We start from the raw sequence: 22395 nt of genomic DNA, 5'->3' as shown, positions 1-22395 counted from the left end.
ATGGGGTCTCGGGGCTGGTGTTAGACTTGCTGGGGCCCGGGGCCAAAGCCAAGCCCCATTGCATAGGGCCGAAGTCCGAGGGCTTCAGCCCTGGTCAGCGGGGCTCAGGTTACAGGCCCCCCGCCTGGGTCTGAAGCCATTGGGTTTTGACTTTGTCCCCCCTTCCGCCCCGGCCAGGGGCGCGGAGGCTTGGGCTTTGGCCCCCACCCCACCCCCGCTCAGGGCAGCCGGGTCAGGCAGGCTCAGGTTTCAGTCCCAGCTCCTGGGGTGGTGTAGTAATTGTTGTTGGCAGAAGGGGGTCACAGAGCAATGAATCACTGTCTACATGTCTTATTGATTGATTGCCCCACTTCTATTTCGCATCCCTTGCAAATGCAATTACTAGGCAGCCAGTCCTGGAGAGTTCGTAGGTGGCACCCACGCTGTCGCAGTGAGCCAGGACTTTTAGCTTTCTCTAAGGCTGAGACTGGAACTGCCTCCTAGACCAGTGCTAGGTGCAACGAGGGATAATGTGTGTTGCATTTCCCCTGGGGACCAGCGCAGTCCCGCTACCTTTCTGATGCCTCTCATTTGAGCCAGCCTCAAAAGCAAATGTTTGGAAGTTCTTACACGCTCAGGGCACCTGCATGGGTGATAAGAGCTTGTGCAGCGTCGCAAGCCAGAACCATCGGAAAGAAGGGTTGGCACCGCTGAGCAGGGCAGCCCAGGAGAGCTAGGGTTTCATGAATTCAAGATCTGCTGCTGGCCTTAAACCGTTTGGCTCCAGAAGCTCTTTGCAAAAAACAGAAAATTGTCCACTCGTTGCAAAGATTTAAAAGTGGGGCCAGGGGTGATTCTGTTGTGCCAGAGAAGCAGTTGCCTGGAGAAGCAGAGACTTTGTGTTTTTGGAGAAAAGAAGAACCCAGATTCATTTAATTTAATTTGAAGCTGCAGCTGCTGATGCCTCAGACTCACTGATGATCTTTCTAATTGTGACCAACTAGCCTCAAACAACAGCCATTTGGCACAAGCATCTTTAAAGCTTCATGAGCTAATAGAGAATTCTTAGCGTGAGAGAAAAATTGGATCTGCTCAAAGTGAAAAGGAGTTCATAGGATACCTCCAATCTACTGCTATTTCAAAGCACAGCAGATCAAAGCTCACTAACAAACTAAGAGTTAATCCACAGCAGGCTAGTATGAGGTAGATCCACATCCATCACCCGGGTTTCTACAAACTAACGTTTGTACAGACAGGCCCTAAATATTGGTAGTATTTCAGTAAAGCCAACCATTTTGGGGACCAAATTGTGCTTGGTGTTGTACAGACACTTAGTGAGAAACCATCTCTAGCCAAAAACTTTGACATTTAAATAGACAAGAACAGACAAAGAGTTGGGGAGGGGAAACTGAGGCACAGAGAGGGACCGTGCCTTAGGTTATACAGCAGGTCAGTGGCAGAGCTGGGAATAGAATGTAGGTATTCACTCTAATGTCCTATCCCCTGGACCACTGACCCTCCTAGTCTAATGCAGCTTCCTTCCTCCCACCCATGGCATATATAGCCCCCAGCACAATGAGGCCTTGATCTGAATGGAAGCCTCTTGGTGCTGCCATAATTCTTGTAATAATAAGCTGATAATGACTGACACGTACCGGTGGTTGATGGCTGTTCATTTCCTGTGTGAAATAAGTGTAATGGCCACATGCCAAGCCCCCGAAGCCAAGACACTCCTATCACAGTTCAGATTAGAAAGAAGGCGCTCAGTTTTAAAAGTGAAAGAATTAACCACTTGAAAAATTTACAAAGGGCTCCGGGATAGATTCTCCATCACTGGCAATTTTCAGACCGAGATCGGTTGTTTTTTAAAGCTCTGCTCCTGTTCAAACAGGAATGAACTCAGGGAAGCCCAATGGCCTGTGTTGTACAGGAGGTCAGACTAACTGATCCCAATAGTTCCTCCTGGCCTTTGAATCTATGAATCTCAGAATCCACTCCGCTGCCAGTAGGCTCAGCAGAGAAGACAGAGAATGAACAGGTGCTGGAAAGTAACTCTGCCTTACCAGATCTGAATGCTCAAAAACCAGAAGTCAGGCCTCCAAAAAACCACGAGATTCTAAATGTGATAATAAATGTTGAGTTGTTTTTATTTGCCTTCTGATTTTCGAGCATTAGGTTACCTCGGGTCATGTTTACAAGCATTTTTATTTGTTTATTTCATTTGTTTTTAATTTTTTATTATTTTTGTTTTATAATTTGTTTATTTATTTGATGTTTATTTTTGCTTTGTTTTTATTTGCCTTCTGATTTTCAAGCATTAGTTTGCCCTGGATTACATTTTCAGGCATTTTTCAGCATACACAAGGGCTAGAATATTAATTTTCTTTCAAATTGATAGCTGAGATTGTCAAGTAATCACACGAGTCCAGGAGCTGGGGCTTCAAGGAAAACCTGACAATTGAGAGACTCACCATAAAATGACCAACAATGCTGTGTTTCCCCTAGAGAGCCGGCCCCTCCAGGTCAGGGTAGGGAATGACAATGGCTGGGTGAGATTCTCTGAGCTGTGCTCTGCAGCAGATCAGATTAGACCGTCCAGCTTTATAATGGTTCCGTCCAGCTTTATAATCGGTGCGCACCTCGAGCACTGGTGGGCTTTGTGCTGGAAGCTGACCCGGCTATTTCCTGTCCTGTGACCGTTCGATGGATAATGGAGGTTCTGAGTTCAGGGCAGTTGATCAGACATTAAATTAAAACCAGACAATGACGATACAGCAGTCCCTTATGGTGCAGAGAGTCAAGTCTCAGGCACGTGTGAAATAAGAGAAACCTGTAAAGCAATGATGCGGGCATTGGACACAATGGGGGCGTCGGTTTCTCTAGCCCAAGCAACCTCCTTTCCTTCTGTTTTCAGCTCCCTGATTCAGAGTTCTTGATGGAACTGATTTACACCAATCAAAGTGAGACAATGCCCAGCCTGCTGGCGGTAGAGGGATGGATTTGGCCTCTCGACTAGAAGGGGACAGCTGAGAATGGCATTTGGAAGTTTTTGCGTGGGCTCCTGGAGACACAGGCTTGGAAGAACTCAGGGCGAGGATGAAATAATATCGGATAATATCTGGAGGGGAAAAAAATAAAAGGATTGCATAAGAATGGTTATGAAAACAGAACCCGTTCCAGTGTGACCAGCTGAAAACCCACCCAGTGACCGAGAGCGGAGCTTGGCCTGGCCCGGGCACCACTGAGAAATTGCAGGCAGCTGTCAGCAGGATTTCAGCAGAGCACATACTGCTCCCTTCTGGACAGAGAGGCTGCTGAAGAAAAACAAAAAACAAACATCAGGAGAAGGGGCCAGCCCAAGGAGACCTGGCTGCCTCAGTTCCTGGACCCGAACTCAGCCATTTTCCAGCTGCAGAGCTTTGCATGACAAGAAGCATTTTTCAAGAGCAAAGCCTCTTAATTGAGGAGGAGAAAAAGCAATAGCAAGCTGGAGGAAGGCTCTCTCTTCCTGGCACTGAAACCAGGGAAACTTCAGAGGAAGTGGTAGGAACGTGGTTAACTTCAGCCTCACATGGATTTGCTTGGTGCAGTGCTTACAAGCTGTGCTGTTTGCTCAGAGAACCTCAGCTCATTAATTCACACACGGCTCAGACTTGCATGGGCCAGGGAGAGAGGCTAGATGACATAATCTTGTCTGTCCTCATTTCTATGATTCCACAATTTTCCAGTGGGGAGCTGGAAGTGGAGAGTGTGAAAGCTGGAGTCCTTTCAAATGTAGCACGAATGGACAACATTTTCCTCCCAGTAATGTCTCCTGACCGGGCAGCAGGCTTGGGTGGTGCCACTCTCCAGCAGGCAGAGAGGTATGGTGCTCCGCCTGTTTGATTTCTGGGGCTCCATTCACCTCCTGCAAGGTGTGGGTGATCTCCAGCTACACTGCACTACATCACCTGCCTCCACCAGCTAACAAGCCCTTGGCACTCGCGTGGCAATTATTTCAGTTGTAAAAATCGAAAATGGGTTCTTTTATTGAGCTGGCCTGTAACCGGATCCAGTGTGCGAATGGTAGAGGGTCTGTTCCCACCTCAGTCACACACCCCGAGCCTTGCAGTGCTTTTCCACACACTCCCCTGGCCCTCTTGTCCCACAAAGCAGTTGGGGGGCTCCCTCAGGCAGTGGGCTTGGAAAGAAGAGATCCACTCACACTGTCTTTCTAAGGGACGAATGGACAGTAGAACAGGAGAGTTCCCGATATCTTCTGAACACTCTGGCCCAAAATAGCTGGGGAAATGAGTATTTACCACCTCCATCCCCAGCTATTCAGCCCACCACAGCAGGGGCCAAGCTCAGGAGAGCTGCTCTGGCCTGTTTTGGGGTCATGTTCTGAACCAGGCTTTAAGGAGACTTATTCCCAGAATAGAGCGTCTATTTGAATCCTTTCATTATTTCCTCATGAGTTCTGCAAAGTGCTTGTTATTTGTACGTATGTGTGTCTATTAATTTCCCCTTCCAAATATTCCCCAGCCAGCACCACAGCATTAGTACAGCCAGAGAGTTGGGGCCAGACTCGGCTGTACATAGAAAGGAGGAAACAGCTAAAAAAAGAAATCAATGATGTGGTCACCTCCAAGGCTGGGAGAAAAGCTGTTAAAAGCTGGAGATTTAAAACAACGTACATTTGATTTGACACCAAACTAAAAGCTGCTCTAAGTGCAACGTTTCAGACTGCCAAATGCAGAGCACCTGCAGGAGAGCAGTAACTGTTCAGAATAATGGGGTGCTGTAATAAGCTAATGCCCATGCACTTCATTGCGTGCTGGAGCTATATTTTGCCGAAAGGTCTCTGGATTCTGTGGCATCTGGTGGAAATTTTTCAGCAGCTTCAGATAAATTTTAAATGGAGATTTTCACTTAATATGAAAATGAATAACACTCAGTACAATACAGTATTTTGATATATTCCATTTATTTTATGCTGATCCCCCACTTTCAGTTTTTGATATGCTGCATTTTTGTATTAGCAATGCTTATAATGTCATCTGTAAGTTTCAGAGTTAACACCGGTGTGAATGAATGGGACAGTTCACATCTCTTATGACCATCATTTCAGGTTATCTGCAGATTCAGAGGTCACTGTATCAGTGACATTTGGTTCATGTTTTCAATGTTATCTCCACAACCATAAGGGCTGGAAACATTTTTTTTTAAATGAAAGGTGAGGTTCTGGATTGTCATGCTGCAGCAAAAGGTGAATTCTGTGGCTGCAGAGCACATGGGGCCCTGTTCGTAAGGAGTGCACAGGGGACTGTCCTGAAGGAAGACAAACTGACTCTTCTGGTGGAAAATGCCAGTTGTGATATAATCACGGAGGAGCATCCCAAGGCTATAGCGGTCCCAGACCTTCCTCCTCATAATGCAACCAGATCCCAGAATCACCAGGTTTCATTATTTGCACTTTCTGTCCCTACAGGAAGATGGAGGTTGGAACGTGGAAATATTCTCTAGCGCTCTCTTGCATTTGGAACATGCTTTGATGAGTTCAGTGCAGGCAGAATTCATGATCTTGGGGCCTTTAACCTCTGCTCTGCGGTGCAATGAGTGTCACTGCAGTTGTTGGTGAGTGTGTAGATTAGAGGTTTGTCTCAATTCTAAAGGAACAAGCTACTTTAGGACTAGTGCGCTGTGCACCAAGGCCCAATGAGGTAGCCCATGCCTTTACGCCGTGCACCACTCTCACGAGTGTTGTCAGAGCAGCTGGACAATTGCTACAGAGGATCAAAGGGAAAAAAGCCACCACTGGTCTGACCACTCAGCTGGCATTCAATGGGCGAGGTAATTTCCCCTGGACTTGCAATAAGGTCCTGGACTTGACCGAAGACCTCCGTCCACAAGGTTTGTTCATTCTTTCAGATAGGTACAGACCCATTGCTACTATCAGGATCTCACCTCAGGGCCCTCTTCTGCTATTAGCCAGAATATTCTTTCCTCCTTTCATTTGCCTCATAATACAAACCTGGTTCTTAGCACAAAATGTCTCCCTAACTTCTAAAACTGTGTCAAATCTGCAGCTAACCTAGTGGGAAATCCCATCATCTGGGGGAAGGAGGCTCATGAGCAGAATGGATGCAAATTAACTCAGTGAAACAAATTGTCCAGCAGGAGAGGAGCAGCTGGATTCTCAACAAATGCAGCAGGTCTGAGATCATATCAGCCACCTGTAGTTCTTTATATCCCCCCTACACACACACACAGCCCCTGCTCCTCCCATGTGAAAGCTGCAAAACCCTGGGACTTCTGGCCAATAATTTTCTGCTCCATTGAGAGTATATTGGCGAGACTAACAATGGCAATATTTATTTCCCTTCAGATGCTGTTTCATTTCTCCTATTTCAGTCTGTTGCTTCATTCCCTCCCAAATAAATCACAAAAACTGGAGGGGCAGCAGTGGGAAAGGCCATCTCTTATCTCCCCTTCTTGTGCTTCCCCCCAGAACTTCCGATGCCTCAGGAAGGCAATAATCTAGCCCCGACATTTTCAATGTGGTAGGCAGGAGACAGCCCTGGCTGTAATGGATGGTGGATAGTTAAGCCGCATCCAGCCTTAGGATAAGGCTCTCTTGAACTCATTTACACTCACCTCTTTCACTTGCCCTCCCACAATTCATTCCATGTGTCTGTCCCCTTTTGTCTGAAACAGAACGTCTACCCCACTTCCCCATGTCTTCCTAGAGCCCTCATTTTTACATGATGCCCATTGTTTTTGATCCAATTACTTTGTAAAAACAGGTTTCAGAGTAGCAGCTGTGTTAGTCTGTATCCGCAAAAAGAACAGGAGGACTTGTGGCACCTTAGAGACTAACAAAGGTATTAGAGCATAAGCTTTCGTGAGCTACAGCTCACTTCATGCATCCGATTAGATAGATAGACAGATATATGTTAAAGTCACTGAGATGTTCCAGCCAGCATGGCTGAGTGAAGAGCTTGCCACTAATGGGCCAGCTATGTAATCTTCTCTAACAGCAGACTGATGGCAGAGTTTAATAGATCTTTATGAGGTTTTTATTAGAGTTTGATACAGTCTCAGGCCTGTTGCAGTTGCCAAATTGTCAGGTTGCTCATAAACGTGAATGAATTAGAAATAACTAATGCTAAAACTATTCCTTACTGTAAAGGGCTGAGTGCAGCTCCCCCTCCAGCAATGCTGTGGTGGGTGAATGTGCCCCTGGGATCCTGTTTAGAGCAGGAAACAATCACTGAAACTAAAAGGTGGAAAATTCAAAACTGATAAAAGGAAATAATTATTTTTATAATGTGCCATGATCCTGTGGAACTCACTGCCACAAGATATTGAAGCCAAGTTCTTAGCAGGATTTAAAAAGGGATAAGACATTTATGGGGACAGAAAGAACATCCAGAGTTATTATAGTCAGTATTAAAAAATAGATGAGATTTTTGGAAGTTATAAACCCTCCTGCTGCAGGGTAGGCAGCACCTTCTAACTACTGGGGGGTCAGGAGGAAATTTCCCCTGGGGCAGATTAACTCATCACTGCCCTACAGCAGGGTTCTTGCACCTTCCTCTGGAGCAGCTGACACTAGCCAGTGACAGAACATTGGGGTAGATAAGCTCTGGTCTGATCCAGTCTGACAGTTCCTATGTCCTATGTAACACAGTGCAAGGACAAGAACCCGTAGCGGTGTCTGGCTGCTAGCAGCAAGGAGAGATTGGTGTCAGGTGTAGTGATGGACACTCGTCCAGTCCTAACAGCACGAAGAATAGCAGTTTGTCTCACCTAGATCATGGCACGGCTGTCAGAGAGGAATGAGTTTCAGCTGCTCTCGGCCAGTGCTGGATAGGAAGGCAGGGGCTTAGAGATGACAGCATGGAGTCCCAGCATCTGCCCACCAGGAAATGGACTGAGACCAGTAACCACCCAACAGCCATCCAGTGGGGATGAGTCTCAGCTATGACCACATGGCCAGATGAGTCTCTTCTCCTTTGGCCGGAACCGGTTTGCCCAGGCCTAATTATAACTAGGTTAGAAGCCAAAGTGACTCACTGGCAGGGAATGGATGCTGGCCAGGAAGCTGCTATGTACAAGCCATGTTCTCAGTACCTTTCTCCTGATGCTGGGATTTCAGCTACCAGTAGTTACACCAGTGTGGCTTTATTTGCTCATTGCCCTGCACTGGTATAAACTGTGTCAACTCCAGGTGTTTGCACTGGTGCAGCTACGCCCCCCTGGCTAAATTCCCAGTGTGGCCAAGGCCCGAGCCCAATCCTTGGTTCTGAAGAGCCCCATCCAGAGAGGTGCTCAACTCAGTTGTAGAGCTGGGTGAATAAAGGATTTTTCTGGGTGTTGGCAATTCCAAAAGACTGAGGGGGAAAAAATGTTTTGGGTCAAATCGAAAACAACGTTTTTCAAACTTTTCGGCAGAGCAGAAAGTCAAACAAAATGAGTTTAGTTTAGATATCGAGCATTTTTTTTACCTTTTACATTTTCTAACTATAACATTTAAGTAAATTTCGCAGCAGAAGTCCCATCACCCAGGAAATGTTGAAACAATACATTTCAATTTTATCAGATTTTTTTTCAGCTGAAACAATTCAGCAAAATCAACACAAGTTCACAAAGTGTTTTGGTGTCACCAGATCTGCATATTTCACCCAAAAAAAGCTTTGGTAGAAATTTTTTGCCCAGCTCTACTCAATTCTTCCTGAGATGAGTAAGGCTGAGAGCATGCTGCCTCGCTCAGGTGAGGCCCAGCACCCTGGTGAATTCGGAGCCCAGCCAGGGACATTGTCCCTGCCTGCGTATGTCTGAAATCTGGAGACAAGCTAGAGGAGTCCACTCCGCTGGTATCGAATTTTCTTCTCTGTGGTACAGTATCTCCTTGAAGTGTGACAACTGCAATTACTTCCAGATGTGAGCCTCTTCGTTGCCAGCAGGCTGGGGTGGATGTGGTAAACTCCGCAATGGAAACCAAAAACCAGGCCAGATGTGCCATGTCAATGTCACATCTGGCTCCAAGGCTCGCAGCAATAACCAGAACAAATGGCTGTTAGTTCTTCTGTCCTGAACTTGTCAGTGTTTTAATGTTTAAAGGGGAAACGGTAAAGCCTAGACCATCGTCACTTCCTGCCAGGGACCCTAGCAGCCAACGCTGTGAGCCTGCTATGTCTGACAGATAACAGTGACCTGCAGGACTCACTAGCCAAACTGTGGCATGGTGTGGCCGGGGTGAGGTCCTTGGTGGCAATTCCTGGGAACATTGTTAAGGACACGTACCTCAGGTCACTGGCTAACTGTGTTGCTGACTCAGTCCCAGCTGCCTATGGGCCTGGCTCTAGGCAGGAAGAGTGAATGATTGGTTAGACACTCTTTAAAGTGAGCCAAAGCAAGAAATTCAAAGTTAAGGCTGGTGCTGGTGGGATTTGTCAGCGAAGAAGCTCAGCCCCCTCGCAGTGATGGAATATAGTATGCAACCCCATCCTGGCGTCCTGAACTTCCCCTGCAGCTGCTGAGGCAGCATCGCTGAACTTTGAGGTAAGCAAAGGGGAAGCAATTTGTTCCCGAATCAGTCCCTGCCTTGTTCGGATGGGCCACAGCCCTGTACTTGTGATACCATGATGTTTGTTTCCAAGAGGACAGTGTGATGTCAGGAAGAATTGTGATCTGTGACATCACTGGATAAATCAGGGAAGAGCCTCTCTCTGTACGTGTATCCCCCAGCAAACAGCAGTGATTGAAAAGGAACAGCAGTGGATTGTCAGCCAAATAGGAGTGTGGCCAATGTCCTTTAGAGAAAAGTGTCACATGATGGTCTGTATGTAGGACTGGTTTCAGAGTAACAGCCGTGTTAGTCTGTATTCGCAAAAAGAAAAGGAGTACTTGTGGCACCTTGGAGACTAACCAATTTATTTGAGCATAAGCTTTCGTGAGCTACAGCCCACTTCATCGGATGCATAGAAGTGAGCTGTAGCTCACGAAAGCTTATGCTCAAATAAATTGGTTAGTCTCCAAGGTGCCACAAGTACTCCTTTTCTTTTTGTATGTAGGACTGGGAGCCAGGAATTCCTGGGTTCTAATCCTGCTCTCACACTGTGCCTTTAGGCATGTTATTTTGCCTCTCTGAGCCTCAGTTTCTCCCTTATACACTGTGGTAGTAATAATTAGAGATGGGCTCCAACCAACATCATGGATCAAAACACCATGGACATTTGATTCTGGATTCAGAGTTTTGAAGCTGGCCCAGTTTCTACAGTGGATGAAAACAAAGCCCTGGGCCCCATCAGAATGTCCCTGAACTTCAGGGAAGTTGGTTCCATGCTTTGTGCCTTGGGCCATTGCTAACAGAAAACCTGGATTTGTGCTGGAAATGGCCCACCTGATGATCACTTTAGATAAGCTATTACCAGCAGGACAGTGGGGTGGGAGGAGGCATTATTTCATATTCTCTGTGTATATATAAAGTCTGCTGCAGTTTCCATGGTATGCATCTGATGAAGTGAGCTGTAGCTCACGAAAGCTCATGCTCAAATAAATTGGTTAGTCTCTAAGGTGCCACAAGTCCTCCTTTTCTTTTTGCGCATACAGACTAACACGGCTGTTCCTCTGAAACCTGTCAATAATAATTATACCCATGTACCTCCTGCACTGGGGGCTTGAGAGGATCAGTTCATCTTGGTAAAGCACTTTGAAGACGAGAAGTTCTTCTGATGGGGTTTGCTGTGTTGGAATGGGAGTGGAGACGTTTGGCGCTTACTGACATCCAAAAGTTAGGGGAGAAGCAGCATTCTTTGAGAAGTGTACAGCTTCATGAGATGGGAGTCTCAGTGTAAAGGTCTTTATTTCCTTCATCAAGTCTGCTCTCTGGACTCCAGCCCAAAAGAGTCTTTTTACCTTTTACCAGTGTATATTTGAAAGCTACCCCAGTGCAGCTCAGTCTACGCTCAAATACCATACTCCACAGAATTCATAATTTTATTAAGGTAATGTTGAAGGAAAAAGAAAATTGTACAGAGTTTAAGCATAGAAGTTTCTGGTTATCAGGGAATAAGGTACAGATTATCAAGGGATGCGAAATTCGGTTTAGGAACGGGTGGCGTAAGGAATACATAATCTGCAATCTCCCTGATTGGGGGTAAAAGTTTAACGGGTCAAAGTACAGACATTGAGATATGGGGGTATGTTGTCCGTACAATGGCTATGTTCAGGTGTGGAGTATAATGAGCGGATACGATGATAGGGATGGATCTACCCTCATTTGGTGGGATTTAATGTTCAGTGAGTTTATGGTTCCAGTTCATATGGTCCAATGGAAAAAGTCTCTCAGTCCCTTCCCATAGTGGATGCACGATGTCGTACCGGCTCACACCTCCTGGTGCTGTCGGTGGCCGGTGATGTGTTCGATGTAGATGTCCCGGGACCATCGGATGGTGTCCAAGACCATGAGGTGCCGCATGAGCCGTGCGTAGCGTCGACCGATCCCACAGGTCCGCAGCACACGCTCGTTGCAGGGGTCCCAGGCGCCCAGGGCTCCGACGATCAGGGCGTCCATCTGCACCTCGCAGCCCTTCGCTCTCAGGCTGTGGGCCGGGAGGTGTATTTTTCCAGTTTACGAGCCCAGGCTTCGCGGAAGGCCGGGGTCCTGTTCTCGAAGGAGACCGTGATGTCGACGAGGATGATCTTTTTCTGGGCCTTGTGGGTGGCTACCACATCAGGTTGCAACTGGCTGTCAGTCCCGGGGATGGCTCAGTTCACAGCGACCTCCCCCAGGCGCGGTGCGATGGCTTTCGCCAGGCGGTTCTGGATGGCGTTGGGGCACAGCTGCCAGGCAGGGTCTCGTTGGAGTAGCCGCACTTCCTGCGACGCTTGTCTCGGTTCCCGTGGCGGACGGCTCCGTTGAGCGGGACGCAGTTGAGCCGGGCGCGGTGGATGAACCACCAGTCAGCGAAACGGGTGAAGCCGCCCCCCGGCGAGGAAGTGGTTGCTGGCGTCCCACTTGCTGGTCAGTTCGAAGGCTTTACCCTGGTCCGGTTTACGCTTCAGGGCTTCCATGTACAGCGAGTGGATGGCTGCCTTCAGGGTCCTCTCCAGCAGGCCCCTGGCACTCGGGGTGACGATGGTGTTGTCCTCAGACCTGATCTGCGGCCCCAGGACTCCCAGCTCCTGGCGCTCCTCGCACCACTCCCAGCGACAGCCGATGCGCTTCCCCAGGCGACGCGTGGCATTGCGAGCGCGGGACCACAGTGAAGCGATGTCGCACCCGTCCCATCTGAATTCGCCATGCAGGGAACCGCTTAGGAAGCTGGCGGTGTCTTGGGTGGAGGGGGCTCTGCCGATCCGCTTCTTTGTTGCGTCATGGAGGGCGTTTGCTGCAATGTTCCTTACCATGGCGTTGGGACACGTCAGCAGGCACAAGGCATGGGTGATCACTGCGATGTCACACAGGTCACCCATGCGGGGGACATTGGCATCGCCATGCCTGTGGGCGATATACACCAGCTCGTTGCTGGCTCTCTGGGGAAGGAACAGCTACTTCTTCACCAACTGCTGGAAGATCTTGTCTGCCTTGTTGAGGGGTACCTTCACGACGGCAGATCCCCTTAGGACGCACGAGATGCGGGGGATCAAGAAGGTGTTCAGGGGGTTTATCTTCTGCCATGGTGCTAGCAGGGAGGCATCGATCTTGGTGGCATCCTGCAAGATCTCCTGGATGGGGTCCTCGGGTGTCTGCCGGACACGGAAACCCGTCGGTGTGCCGAGGTGCTGGTACATCTGCCCCTCTGCCGGGGGGATGACGGGCTCGCCCTGGATCTCGAACCCTGTTGTCTGCACCGAGTCCCTTTTGCTGCCATCGATGTGGACAGATGCGCACTTCTTTGCATTGAAGCAGAGCCCCATCCAATCGGCAGCTCGACTGGTGGCATCTAGCATACATTGGAGGTTCTCTGGGTCGTCCGCGGTCAGGACCAGGTCATCCGCGTAAGCCAGGACGCTCAGCCTCTCACCGTGGAGGTTGAAGCCGTCGGCGCCATTGGAGATCGCTCGCAGCAACGGCTCCATGGCGAGATTAAAGATGATGTGGCTGAGGGGACAGCCCTGCTTAACTCCGCTCCGGATCGGGATCTCGGCGGTCTCCCCTTCGACCGAGCGAATGGTGGTGCTGCATCCCTCATACACCTCTCGGATCACACGGAGGAAGTTCTCTGGCATCCCAAACTCCTGGAGCATGGCAGAGATGTGGTGGTGGGGCATGGATCCAAAGGCGTTAGCCAGGTCAAGCCATGCTACCGTGCACTGCCTCGCTACACCCGTCATTGACATGGTGACCAGTATGCTTGGAAAAGACACAGAGATCCTGGCTATTGGACAGTTGCACTGCTCTCTCTGTCTTGCCATGGGTGTGCCTTTCTCAGATAAAGGTCATTATTTACACAGAGCCTTTTATCCCAAAGCACTTTGCAAGTTGTAATGCAAATGGCGTACTCAGAGCTGTACAGACATTGGTGTGGAGGGAGGATGGCATGGACAAGAGAGACGACCTTGTGGTTAAAACATTCTCCGAGTACTCAGGAGACACAGGTTAAATCCCTGGCTCTCTCTCACATGAGCAAGTCATAGGCTTTTCAAACATCCTCTGCTCCTGTTCTGATGCGTGTGGCAAGATTTTCAAAGGAAATGAGGCGCCCGCATTCTGAGGTCTCTTGAACATCTAACCCATAATCTTTCTGTGCCTCAAATCCCCAGGAGTAAAAGGAGACTGCCTTTCTCTGTTTCGATTGTAAGCTCTTTGGGGCAGGGACTGTCTCTTACTACAGGAATGTCTAGCACATAGGGGCCCGATCTCATCTGGGGACCTCTTAGCACTACTAGAACACAGATAGTAAACCAGAATGACAAGATGGGTATGTCCCTCACTGGCGAGTCAGTCTCCCTTCAAGTCTGTGGAAGTCACCAAAAACCAATAGGTTTCTTCAGAAGAAACTGAAGGTTCAAAAGCAGCCCAAGTGTCTAATCATATTAATCTCTAGTTCTTATCTAGCATGTTTCACCAGCTGATCTCAAAGCTCTTTGCAAATGAGGTCAGTATCTTTATTCCCATTTTATCAATGCGGAAACTGAGGCACAGAACAATGACATGACTTGCCCGGGTCATCTAGTTCAGGTCTAGTCTAGGAGAGGGTTTCCATGCAAGGCACCAAGATGGGAGGGTGCTGAGGACCCTTTTATCAGATTTTGATCAGAGATGATCATCCCTCCAGCAAACTAAATGACTCCATCACTCTCCTAAGACAGTATCGTTTCCTGGTGTAATGATCCTCCTTCCTCACTGTTCTCTTTGGAGAATCCTGAGCATGAAGAAACCAGCCCTATAAATGAGAAGAGCTTGTTGGCTCTTTTCTGGCAGGGGAGGTGTTGTCTTCTTCATTGCTAGGGGTCTGGCTGCATTTGTTAGATGCTGCACCTCTCTTCCTGCTAAAAGAACCCATCAGATCCTGGCTGTATTTGATTTAAGGTTTCCCTAGAGTTATGACGAGAACATCTCCCTCTTTCCTTTCAGGGCAGCTATTTAAGTCTCATTGGGCCTGTCAGTGACTGGGACGGATCTTTAAAATGCAGCAGGAGTTTGGTATTATTGTGCTGTGAAATCTAAATGCACCCAAAGCGTTCAGAAGATAATGCATTTTCCTAGCAATGTATTTATGAAAGAGTAAAGCTCTGAGTGCTTGGCCCAGCTCCCAGAGGGAGCATCGGATAGACTGCACATACCGTAGATTGTGTTTAATTTCATCTTTATGTTTTCCCGCTAATTAATACCCATGTGCTAGCTGGTGCACAGAGACTGCTTTACCTTGTGCCAGCAGACTTTAATAGTAACGTAGTTTACACAGCCGCCCGTTGGAGCTGGGAGGCAAGGAGATAGAACAGAGAATTTTTCACAAGCTCTCTCGCTACCCCCTTGATTACTTTGCTCCACCTGTTAGCTGAGACCCAGCAAAGCGCATAAGGGCGTTTCATGGGACACAGGCGGGTAAATGCACAAGGATTCCATTGTACCTGCAATTTCACAGCCCTCCCCAACCCCAAATGTGCAATTTACTCATGATTGCCAAGGAAAGCCAGTGAGGGAAACATGCACTGATTCCCAACAGTAAAGCAGCCTATGGATACAGCAGCACTGAGAAGTAGTGAGAAGGAAAGCGAAGGTAAAAAGGGGAGTCCATTGGGGTGTCCTTCAGCCAGCCTGCTTAGCCTAGTGTCCTCTTTGGTACTATCAGTTGTGTTATAGTAGACCTTGTGCTGGGCACTGTACAAACACCTAGCAAGAGACAGCCCCATCCCCAGAGACGGGGGGAGAGAATATAAGGGAAAATACAGGTGATGTAGGTTACCATAAGGTGCACAACAGGTCAAAGACCCTATTCACTGGACCACACCATCTCTGCTCCGGGGAAGTGATGATACTGCACAACTGAGGTGCCCTGAGGTATGGCTACAATGGCGAGTTTTACCTGGAGTTAGTGATTGTCAGTTAACTCAAGCTAGTTAACACATAGAATCCTAAAAGATCAGGGTTGGAAGGGACCTCAGGAGGTCATCTAGTCCAACCCCCTGCTCAAAGCAGGGCCAACCACAACATAATCTGGACATTCCCCAAAGGTTTGCTCTAGTACACACAGGTTTCTGGTTTTTCCTAGAGATCAATGCAGGTTAACCACCAGTGTTTGTAGCCTGGGTGTGTCCAGACTAGCCTTTGCAAAGGTGTTACCCACCTTGAGTTAACTGGCAATCAATTAACTCCAGGTAAAACACTCTGGTGAAGACAGGACCTTTCCCCCAGGGCCAATCTAGCAGCCTGAGAGCTCTGCAGAATGAGGGAGGCAGGGCCTAGCCCAGGTTATTGTATGTTACACCACCGCCTCCTGTCTGGGTTTCCCTGTAGGGAGTTTACAGGAACTGGAGAGATGAGTCTAAAGCAAGCACAGCTCTGACCCCTGATTATATTAGGACCCTGCCTTGATGTGCCCCAGCTGTGGGAAGCAGGCAGAAGAGGTGTGTGGGTGACGGGCACACAGCCAAGCTGGGCCTGTGGAAGTTGGATAGTGAATGAAGAGCCCAAAACAGGGAAGGAAGAAAATGGCTTCTTGAGGGATAAAACCATCTCCCAGGGGTAGAGTCAGAGCTGGGTCTGAGGCTGCAGCAAGCACAGGGAAAAGCAGGGAAATGAGGGCTATTGTGAACACTGCTGGAAAAGCAAAAGATAGAGTGTGGGTCTCTGCTACAGAGCTGGCCCCTCCACCATCCTCCAGCTGAGAGAAACCCAACAGGGCAAAGACGCAGCCAGTGAGTGATGGGAGCCTCCAGAGCCAAGTGGATGTGACCCCAGCATCGCTGGAGCCAGCAGACTTTGAAAGCAAGCAGCTGTTTCCGGAAACGTGCCCCCATCGTGGAGAGAGGCTCTTGGTGAGTGCTGTGATCTGAAACCTGCCAGGGAGCGACTCGCTTGGGTATGCACCCTGACACGCCTACCCGTGCAGGCACACCCATACGTATCCCCACACATACGTGTAGAAAGACATGCAAAGGGGCACATACCAACATAGGCAGATCTTTGCAAGAGCAGAACTCTGTCTGTTGTCAGATGAGATTTGGCATGAGTTGGAGAGTGCAGGCAGAGGGGTTTTGCAGGGATGATGGGAGCAGCAGAGGAGAAGGCTCTGGACAGCAGCCGTGCTGGGAGTGAGTGGGCGGAAGGATAGATGTTAAGTTAATAGGTCTCGGAATGGGTGAGAAACTGGAGTGAGTGGAATCCTCCGCATATAGCGAGGGGCAGGGGTGGGCTAGATGAGTATGAACGAGACGCTCCTTATCCAAGCAGCCCCCAGGGCACTGAGGGGGAGGTTGGGCTGTCTAGTCCCTGGAACAAAATTTTATCTCCTTGGATGCTGTGAACGGAGCATCCTGTCACCAGCAAATTGATTCACGGGCATGTGTTAGTACGATACACGCTGCTGATGACCTGTGAGAGGCAGATCAATGTTACTGAGTGAGTCAGTAGCAGGCCTCTGCACTGTTTGTGATCTGTCACCCTCTCCAGCTTCTGGGGATGTTGCTCCCAGAGTTGCTATGAATTGCCGTGAGAAACGAAAGCATGCCAGAAACGTGCCTGGAGCATTTTAGCAGGCAAAGCCATCGTTCATTGTTCCATCCTTCCCAGCGGTTTATATCATGCACTGGCCGTGCCCTAGTGAGGCCTGAAGAAACTGGGGTATCTACCTGAGTGTCTTTCCACCCCTTTAGAACCAAATTCACTGAGTTCTGGGTCAATCTATCCAAGCAAACTGCACCTGGCTGGGGCATCAGAGACATCAAGCCAAACACCCTCTGATCCATAATGGTCTAAATCACCCCCATTGTAGTCACCATTACTTTTAAGCATTCATAGCATGCACAGCTCATGTCTGTAACATGCTTATAACATCTGCTGATAATTTATTAACTCTTCATACACAGTTTATAAATGGAACCCTACTGTGTGACTAAAAGCCCATAGCCCGCTTTCATAGCCCACCCTTGCTCACAAGGCTGAATCGCTGGGGTGAGTCTATCACGCTCTGGCCCTGTGCTAACTTAGACCCCCTTTGCAGTCACTTAGGCCTGCTCTACCCTTAAAACTTAGGTTGACATAGCTCTGGTGCTTGGGGGGGTGGGGTGCAAAGTCCACACCCTGGGCTGAGCACGGTAGCAATGCCCAGCTAACCCCTGGTGTAGATGCAGATTGGTTGATGGAAGAAATCTTCTGTCTCCCTAGCAAAAGATGCATTTTCCAGTCTGGACTGCTGGGCAGGAGACTCCCTAGCTGCAGATGCGTCCCTTCCACGGCAGGGCACTCTGTTGTTTGGGTTCTGAGCCCCAGTGTATAAGGCTCTACCCTTCTTGTCCACCCTGAGAGTAGGGGCCTCTGGAGGGGGGCAGATTGGGAAAGGAAGAACACTGATCTGGAACGGCCAGGCAGGAGAGTCCCTGCACTGAGCAGTGGTCCCTAGAGAGATACTGGGTAAAGGCATCGTGGCAGTAAAAGGGAGCCAGTAAGAACATAAGAATAGCCATACTGGGTCAGACCCAAGGTCCATCCAGGATCCAGTCTTCCGACAGTGGCCAATGCCAGGTGCCCCAGAGGGAAAGAACAGAACAGGGAATCATCAAGTGATCCATCCCGTCGCCCATTCCCAGCTTCTGGAAAATTTGGACACTGAGCAAGCAAAGGAGCAGCATGTCAAATGCTCAAATATTAGGCTTGGGGAGACAGGTGGGAAGCTGTTTGTGTGCCATAAAAAGGCAAAAGACCAAATCCCCAATCAAGGAAGAAAACGCACGGAAGGCAGGTAGTGTCCAAGTGCTGGGAGGCCAGGAGTCCCTCAGCAAGTCCCTCACCCATCCTTCCTGTGAGAAACTGAGGGTGACCCCTCCGCTGGCCCAGCGCCCAGGGCTCGCCTCACCACTCAGAAGGCCACTGCCCACAGCCTTCCTTGTGCTCACGTGTTCGCTGGCACTGTTAAAGCAGCCCCTGGTGGCACATGTGTGCAGAGCCCACGTAACTTTCCCCAGTGGCCGCTGCCTAGCTGTGGCTGGCGAAATCAATTCTATTTTTCTCAAAACCAACTGAGTTTTCTGCGGGCAGCGGGACGAGGAAATACCCAGTGCTCCTGTTAGCTCCCCAGCTTTGCCCTGCGGCCTGGGGGAGCACAGTGCAGTTCTGAACATTAAAAATAAATGACGCTGCTAAAGGAACGTAAAGAAAAGTAGCACACGCCCCTGCCCTTCTCAAGGTGGGGGCGCAGTGGCTGGGCTGTGGGCACGCAGGGTACATCACAGGCTCTCGTTGCTGCATTACTGAGTAGCCTTTCTCTTGCTGGGGTTTCTTTGGTTATGTCCACGGTGCAATGAAACACCCGCAGCTGGCCCATGTCAGCCGGTTCAGGCTGCGGGGCTATACAATTTCAGTGTGGACATCTAGGTTTGGGCTGCAGCCCAGATTCTGGGACCCCTCCCTCTGCTGCGGGTGTTCTAGTGTAGTGTAGACATAGCTTTTGTGTCCAGTCACAAAGACTGCATCTCAGATCCTGGTGGGTCCTTGTGCCTTCACGTAATGCTCAGTCTTTGGAAATTATTACAGTCGTAACTAGCGTACCTGGCAAAAAACGGCCCCTAATTTTGCCTCTGCTTTAGCATCCTTATGCATGGTGGGAAGGCCCAGCACTGACCCTCCATATGAATTTGGGGACTGACCCCCCTCCCCCCCACATGCCTGAGACACGCCGTATGACCTCACGGGCAGGAATCCAATGCCCTGTGGGGATGCAGCAGGAGCAGTTGGACCTCTTAGGAAAGCAAGGTCCCTGTTTCCACGCTGACATCCCTAGCACTGACAGACTGGCTTGTCCCTAACTAGGGCATCGCCTAGACTTCCTCTGAGTGTGGCCCTCCTTCCAGCAGTGAGTGCAGCTGTGGGGATCAATGAGATTTTTGGGCAGCAGCTGGTAGTGGGCCAGAGCTGCAGAAGGAACTGTGCCTCAGATGGGGGGAGGAGGAACCTATAATCACAAACCAAAGGGAATGGAGGTGGATCCCCTGAGGCACAAACCCTCTGGGGTCTGTGTGTATGGGGGGTGGGTCATGGCCTTCCTCACCCTCTCTGGGGTGACTTTGCACCCCAGGAATGCACAGGAGGAGCAGCCCCTGCACTGCTCTGACCACATTAGCCGCTAATGTGCCTTGTCCCTGCTGCCAGAACAAACGGCCTCAGCCAGCCGCAGCTGTGCTCCGCAGAATGTGGTGGCCATGCCCAGCTTCCAGGCACCGGAACCCAGCTGCTGCCTTTGCTTTTTGCCATATGGCCCCAGCCAGAAACTGGGTGGAAAACGGAGCAAGTGGGAGTGAAAAATGCCTGGCTCCCGGATCGGAGAGGAAGTAGAGGACTGTGGTGTCTGACGTGAGGGAGTGGACAGCCTTTCCGGTGGTTTTAGCCCATCTCCTGGGTTGAGACCTTGTAAACATGTGGACAGTGTTTTCCGCCCAGGGGATGTGTCGGATTCCTGGAAGTCAGGTCAGCGGGAGTGGTGGCCTCCTTCGCCGACGGTGCACAGCCTGCTGAATAAAAACACTGCACCGGAGACAAACCCCTTCTTCAGCTCTGTATTGACTAGCAGGAGCCTGGGCAGCCAGCTTCAAGCTGCAGTGAGGTTAACCACTGCATAATGAGCAAGGGTGAGGGGCTGAGCGCAACCCAAGGAAACATGGCCTTGGATGCCAGAGCCCAGCGTGCCGAAAGAGGCTTAGAGTCCGTCTTCACTGCAGCTAACCCGGGTGATTGGCACCCGGGTCTGGCTTAGCCTACCCTGTGGGAGCATCCCCTCTCCCCTACCCCCTGGTTGGGTAAAGTAGCCCAGGGTGAAGGCATCTCCATACCCAGATCAGAGGTTTCTCTGTGTGGATGGTAGGGGAGGCTGGGCCTAAACCCAGGTCAGAGGCCAGGTTAAGTGTGCAGACAGTGTGCTTGTGAGTCCAGTGGGCTGTGATCTGGTTCCTCTGAGATTCCCTCTAGAGGTATCAGGATTTAATTCAAACACACCCCATTTCTCTCTCTCTCTCACCTCCACAAGTCCCCAATGCTTGGGCTATGTCTTCTGCGCTAAAAGAGGCGGGGGCTCTCTACAGCAGGGCCCATGACTGATCTCACCTTGCTGTACTGTGGTGAAAACTAGCCGGGTCACCGTGTCTCCTAGCATTTCACCGAGGGATAGCTACAGTTACCTCACTCTAAAACCACCTCTTCTGGCAGTGACGGCAGAACCTCACTCAGGCTGGATCATCACCATGCGCTGAACCCCTCTTGCCCCGACTTCTGTAACTCCCTCCTCTCCGTCTCTGCAGGCCCCAGCTCTACAGACATCAGCACAGGCCTGGCTTTCACCCAGGTCCCACTGACTCGGTATCTCTGATCTCGGTGTCTATGTTCAGAATGCCGCTTCCCGCCCTCTCACACGTGCTGAACACAGCAACGTTCTGCTCCTGGGGTGCTGGAACTAGGGGAACTGGGGGTGCGGTAGCACCCCCTGGCTGGAAGTGGTAATAATAACCAAATGCATGGCTTCTGCTTTCAGCACCCCCCCACCATAAAAATAGTTCCAAAGCGCCTGTTCTGCTCCCTCCTTCCCCCTCCCTCCACTTGGTCCCCGTTCAGTTAGTGATGCAGGTCAAAATTTCTCTCATTTTTAAAATTCTCCATGCGGCTTTGGCCCAGCCCACCAGGTACTCAGGCCCCTGTGTGCATCAGCTTTACCGAACTTAGAAAGCAGCTAAGAGCCTATTCTCACTTATGCTTCAACTGCTTTACACCACTACTGCTGTGTGCTAGCAGAAGTGTAAAAGTGAGTGTAAATGTAACTCTCACTTTAAGGCCCCTGTATGCTGCCGGAGTGGTTAGTGTGAATGAGAATCAGGCCCTAAGAGTTTTGCAAAATTAAACTCCAGTTTCAAGCTCAGACAAGAAACACCACCCACAACTCCCAGGGTAATAATCCAGAGGAAGTTGCTGAGTCAAAAAAATTTAGTTGTCGTCTTCTGATAGTTCTTTCGCACTTGCATGAATTGCTGTAGGAAGCAGTGGGTCACCAGATGGGAAGCCAAGAGCTTGTGAGTTCTGTTCCCTGCTCTGTCACCGTCTTTCTGTGCCTCCATTTCCCCATCGCTACAATGGGGCTAATAATGCTCACCGGCCTGTGCAAAGCCCTGTGAGGTCCATGGATGAAAAGCTGGGGGGCGGGAGGTGTAGGTCAGTGCTAAGTATCCTTATTTACAGAGATTCTATGGCCTGAACTTCTCAGAACAATTTATAGACGAGAATAAGCTGCTGGGTCTCCAGACCTTTAATAATCTGGTGGGTAAAAGGGTGAATTTTGTGCTGAGTGGCCCACTTGAGCAGCCCCGCCCTCAGCAGAGCTCTGCATGGTGAGGCTACAGCCTGCAACTGGTACTGGAGACCTAGCCTCCACTTCGTGCTTTCACGGAGCTTGGAAAACATGAAAACCATCCCCTTGCTTTCCTCTGGTGGCCTCTCGAGGGGCCATTACAAACCGTTCTTTATGCCCCACATAATTGAGACAATAATCCAGAAAGCTTAGTGAGTCAGCCAGGATCCAGAGCCAGAGGGCTCATCTGTGCAGCACTCCGCAGTAGCTTACCACATGTCCACAGTGAAGAGAGAGTTACAGAACAATGTGTGAAGTGCAAAACTGCTTCTGCAGGATGGGACCGAGGCACAGGGACATGGGCCACAGAGGGCCTGGAAGGAGAATAGACTCTGGTCTTCCAGCTTTCATCCTTCATACCCATCTACCATTCTCTCTC

Source organism: Caretta caretta, chromosome 26 (assembly GCF_965140235.1).
Source record: "Caretta caretta isolate rCarCar2 chromosome 26, rCarCar1.hap1, whole genome shotgun sequence".
NCBI lineage: Eukaryota > Metazoa > Chordata > Testudines > Cheloniidae > Caretta > Caretta caretta.
The sequence above is the reverse complement of the archived record's forward strand: the minus strand, read 5'-3'. Positions refer to the sequence as shown.